Below are 5,394 nucleotides of genomic sequence, written 5' to 3'. Positions count from 1 at the left end.
GGTAGCAGCACAAGTAGCTCTCATTGCACTGCCTCTTTACGACTGCCACTGAGAATTCGGCTATCAGGCATGTCTTGCACCCAGTAGGCTGCACATACCAGCCTGGTGCTTTGCGGCTTCGTTCTTCATCTTTTGCAACCTGCCATGCTTTCATTCACCTGGAAGTGAATCCTTGTCTACTTCATGTAGCAATGTAGCTGAATAACTTAAGCCATTCTGTGTACCAGCCAAAATGTTTGTAAGTAATCTTATGTAGAGGTTTAGGGCAGATTTGGGAGGAAACCTCCTAAGGGGCCCTCCCTCCCCTCGCCCAACCGGTTCAGGAAGAAAAAACCTCCTCAGAGAGAAGTGGAAAGAACCCTGTTTATTAAACAGGCAAAGCACTCCCCAGCACAATAAATTGGACAAGACCCGATGACAAGAACTTTGTGCCACTCTGGAGAGATGACAGATTTAGAAAAGAAGTCCTTCCTGGAGGTGGTTGCTCTCTCTCAGTCCCTCTGGCGCTGGGAAATGTTGCTGAGCAGGATGGATCTTGGTGGGTTCCAGGTGCGAGCCCCCATGGCACTCCCCCAGGTCCTCAGTCCAGAGAGATTTTAACAGTTCCAAGGGAAGGTGAAAAAAAGGAGAAAAAAAACAGGGGAAAAAAAAGGGAAAAGAAAAAAAAAAAAAACAGGAGGAGAAGAAAAAAAAGCAAAGCTTCTCCCCCTCTGCTAGCTACTCACTAACCAACTAACTAACTACTGAAAAAAAATCACAAAGGAAAAAAAATCTCTCCATCCTTTGCCGTGTGTTGCTGAATCCGACACTCAAGGCCAGCCAGTGGAAGAAAGTTTCTGAAAACAAACTGCGCACTTCTCCCTTCCCCCTGCTCCCAGACCCAACACCAAAGGCACAGAGGGCCATATCCAACAGAGGCCCGACAGATGACTGGGGATACAAACCTCACAACATCACCCCAGGACATCTTATCAAACCACCTGCAGTTTTTGTTATTAGAACTCTCAGGAATTCATCAAGATTACTGAGAAAAACAAGGCTAAAATAAGAAGAGAAGAGCCTGAGAAACTGACTACCAAGACTGCAAAACCTAGATAAAGGAGGCACAACACGATGATGGACTCTGACCAATTAGGTGTCCTGGAGAATGTGTGCCTGCTGCATGGACAAGGCGAGCCAGCCAATGAGATGGTGCGTGAACGCATGAACAAGCAACTTAGAACATACAATTGCAGTTTAATGTAAACAATAAAGTGGCTTCTGCTCAATCATATTGGTTAGTTGTACAGATGTCCTGTTCTCCTGCAACTTCATGCACAGAACACTGTGCTGGCAGCCAACCACTCCTAAGCATTGCTTCTGCTGAAACACACCTGGGTCATGCAGTTTCCTTCTAAACGCTACGCATCACGTCATTCTGCCTTTCTTGTCTGAATCTAAATGGAAAGCTTCTCGGCTACATCTCACCTAAAGAACTGTGCCTAGACATCAAGCTTGCCTCTGAAACTTGTATTTGCACCATATTCAAGGGGCACACCTCTTTCTTTTACAACATGCCAAGTGCCACCAGAGCACTGTGCACATTGCAGGGTTCTTCTCTGCTTGCATGCCACTGAACAAATTACAGCTTTGAAAGGACTAAAGACATGGAGAGATGTCCACAGAGAAAAATGTGCCAGGACAAATCATGCTCTTCACGTCCCATTTTCATTGCCCAGACCATGGTACTTTGTTGAATGCCTTGGATATAGAAAGACTAATCCAGCAGGTGCTTCTCTCCTGCCACATTTTGCTGAGCCAGAGATACATGGACACTTTGAACTCTGCGAAAAGAAAAGGACAAGTGTACAGTTAAGCTGAGGATAAACTCTGCACAACACCCAGTGGTTATATGTAGTATTCGCACTGTAAAGTGGCAAAGCTGAATGCCACTGCTGGGCTTTCAGTTCTGTCCAGTTCACCTAAAGCGAAGAATGAAGCAGCAGAGCACCAGGCTTGCTTGAGCAGAGTACTGAACTGCAAAGGTCCAGCAAAAGTTTGTTCCAGCAAAATCAGTCAGCTGAGCATGCTCTTGCTGCGTGAAAAAGTCACGTACAGATGTTGAACTTAATCTCAAAATGTGATGATAGTCTTTCTTATACCTTCAGTGTTGCAGAGTCCTTTACCCCAAAATCACACCAAATCACTCCAAAATCGCAGGAAATGAGCACAAAACTGGCATTGGCACCATCAACCACCCCCCCCAAATTGCCTTAAAAATCACCCCCAAATCACCCAAAATAAAATCACCTCAAAAATCACCCCCAAAAAGCCCAAAATAACCCCAAAGTCACCCCAAAAAATCATCCAAAAATTGCCACAACATCTTCTGAAATGACCCTAAATTACTGAAATATCAGCTTAGGCACAAACAAAAATCATGACAAAACTGCCCCAAAATTCACCCCAAGATTGCCCCAAAAATCACTCCAAAAACCCCAAAAATGAACCCAAAATCATTCAAAAATCTGCTTTGGCACCCCGAAAAATCCCCAGAATTGCCACAAATACTCCCAAAATGGTTCAGCCTGCCACCTTCTGTTAAAAAAGGATCAACTAAGTCTGCACTCTAAGACATAAAGAGCAGTTCAATGTATTAAGGAGGTGGGACACAGTATCATTTTCCACTAAACCTTGGCCAGAGCAAAAGCTTCTCTCTGCCCCAGGAGCTGCAAGGAATTCGGGTCGGCAAAATGACATCAGAGAATCACTGTAAACTCAAAGGCAGAAGGAGAAGATAACCACAGACAGGCAGAAAAAGGGGAAAGGTTTCAGAAAATATCTCTGCACACTAATTAATATTTATTTCCAATTCCCCAGTGAGAAGAACAGGAAACTGCAGCAATTAAGGCTGCATGGTCCACAGCAGCAACAAGAACTCAGCACACATCCAGAGGCAGTTGCAGCATCTAGAATAATAATAATAATAATAATAATAATAATAATAATAATAATAATAATAATAATGCTGTTTATTTTGTTTTAAAGTTACTTGAAGTTCTTAAAGCCAAACCAACCTTCGCTCTTGATTTTGGCTCACTGACACACACACAAGAAGCCGATGGTCACACAGGCCCTGCTTGCAGAATTCCTGATCCAAATCCCTGCATTTCCTGCCCAGCGCTGAGGGAAATCTGACAGAGGAATAGTGAAGAACTTATCTGAGAGCTGTCATCACCCCAGGACTTCTGGCTTGGCAAGATTTCATAGCAAATGGATCCAAATTCAGTTCCTAAATCTCTGACAAGTCCCATCAGAAAGATATAGGACAGTCACCCAATGCATAGAGTTAAAAGACTGCACAAGGAGTAACAGAAGCTTCTCCAGTAATAGTACAGGTTCCTTTTTTCCCCTCATCAGTCTGGGACTGTAGGACCCAATCTTTGCCACCAAGAGACAAGAGAGTTGCTATTAACACTTAAACCCCTCACACGTTGTTATCTCTCAGAGAACTGGGCCAGCACTGAGCTACTCCCATGTGCCTTGCAGTGCTTTGGGGAGGGGTAAGATGACGTCCCACTTGGGCCTGGAAAAATTTCAAGATCATCAAAGGTCATTTCCCTTCCCTCTCTCTGACCCATTGTAATATATGTTACAAAATAATTCGTGCAAAAGAATTAAAACCAACAATATTTTGTACAGCCTAAGGCAGTGACGGGCGGCGAGGAAACAAAGGCAATTTGCATCAGGTAACAAGGGAAGAGAAATGCAGATATCAAGCAAGGATAAGTTGTCTCTGGAAAATGATTTCAAATTTTGTTCACCCAGTGCCGGTCGCCTGGCTTGGCACTACGTTGCTTGTGGCTTTTCCAAAAATTATATTTTGAATATTTAATAATCTTCTTTAATTATTAAATTGGCTAATTCTTTTATAACACCCATAACCAAAGCAGCCATGTAGAACAGTAAGGGGTATTTATGGGAGAGCTGATTCACTTGGGAAAAACCCCAAACCCTAAAGAAACAAAATGACCCCAAACTGCCAGCTGGAAACATGCTGCTTTCTGAATAGGAGCACACTAAACTCTGTGAAGCCGGAGAGCATATTACAGATCAGAAAAAGGCAGAAGATGTGCTCTGCCTCAATACACTCTCTGATTGATAATTCCAAAGGAAATTCCCCATGGATCGTAAGCTGTCATCCCTAATTTTGCCTCTGGAATCGTGACTGCCTTGCCTTTTTCTGGAAGCATTTCAAACATCCACAGAGGGTTCCAGGGCTCAGTTGAGTTGCTTATGCTCATCGTCACAGGCCCAGGCCAAACCCAAGCACGCCCAGCACTGCTCCAGCCTCAGTTTCAAGGAAATACAGAGACAGTTGATAAATACTGCCCTTCCCTGCAACTCGGTCCTTCAGCTCACGTCCCTGGAGCAAATTTACTCCATCCTTTCTTCCCAACAGCACCTCTCCAGTACAGATGCCACTTCTCACAGACACAAAATAGGCAGACCTAAGGCGATGTGTCCAGCAGTGGATGCAGTTCCAAGCTCCCTGTTCCCTGGATCGCTCATCCAAGCACGCCCAGGAATCTCACCTCAACCCAGAGACTCTCTGTCCTCAAAGGGAAAGGAATATAGCCTGATGGGACACAGCTCTGGCACCCCATTTCCTCTTCCCTTCTTCCCTTTTCCAGCTGACCAGGCTGCTGGAAATGGCATTCCCTACAAAGTTCACCCTGGCAGAGTGGGAAAAAGGAACCTGTGACTTACCCACACCACGGGCAGGACAAGAGGGGCCTTCATTGGCTTTGGCTGCTCCAACACCAAAGCTCTTGGCAAAGATGGGACAAGTTCAGAGGTTTTTTCTGTCTTGAACAGACAACACCAGCAGCAGCAGCTCCCAGGGACATGAGCGCCATGCCTCACTGCCAGCTGGCTCAGCCTGGACTCTATGCAGCCCTCAGGGACAGTTGCAGGAAGCTGAAACTCTCCCTGGAAAGCCCTGCCTGGAAAACTGTGGGGCCCCACCCCTGCCTTCCTCCGCACTGCTCAGCTTTCTGGTAAAGAGCAGCTGCCTCCTCCTGCTGGGTGCTGCCCGCTGCGGGCAGCTGCCACCCTGTGGGCAGGGGGATGGGTCAAGCACCTCTGCTGACTGTTCTGCCCCGATGCATTTGTGTTTTCCTCCATTTCCCCAGGCCAGAGAGGAGTGGGGGAGCAGGCGGGGCGTGAGTGGGGATGGCAGGGAGCGGCAGGGACGTGGCGGGACAGAATGGACATGGTGGGGACATGGCGGGATGGGGAGGTGTTGCAGGATTTTTTAGAGTGTGGGTATGAAATTTGAGCTATCCCAGACTGGGCCTCAGATTCAAGGCCTTTGAAGCCTGTGGCGCAGCTAGAAACTTTTTATTAAGGCGT

At 46.2% G+C, this 5,394-nt stretch overlaps 1 long non-coding RNA gene across 1 annotated transcript; it reads right to left on the bottom strand.

The window, feature by feature from the left end:
- Positions 1 to 345: 345 nt before the first annotated feature.
- Positions 346 to 4,821, bottom strand: LOC136300255 (uncharacterized). Its single transcript, XR_010723651.1, has 2 exons — positions 4,750 to 4,821; positions 346 to 1,823 (listed from the first exon to the last, which is right to left on the bottom strand). It is a non-coding gene; the product is annotated as an uncharacterized lncRNA (long non-coding RNA).
- Between the last annotated feature and the right edge of the window lie 573 nt (positions 4,822 to 5,394).

The sequence above is a fragment of the Chamaea fasciata genome, unplaced genomic scaffold (assembly GCF_029207755.1).
Source record: "Chamaea fasciata isolate MVZ Bird 193981 ecotype frontalis unplaced genomic scaffold, bChaFas1.0.hap1 SCAF_22, whole genome shotgun sequence".
In the NCBI taxonomy this organism is placed as follows: domain Eukaryota; kingdom Metazoa; phylum Chordata; class Aves; order Passeriformes; family Sylviidae; genus Chamaea; species Chamaea fasciata.
This window is presented reverse-complemented; position numbering and strand designations above follow the sequence as displayed.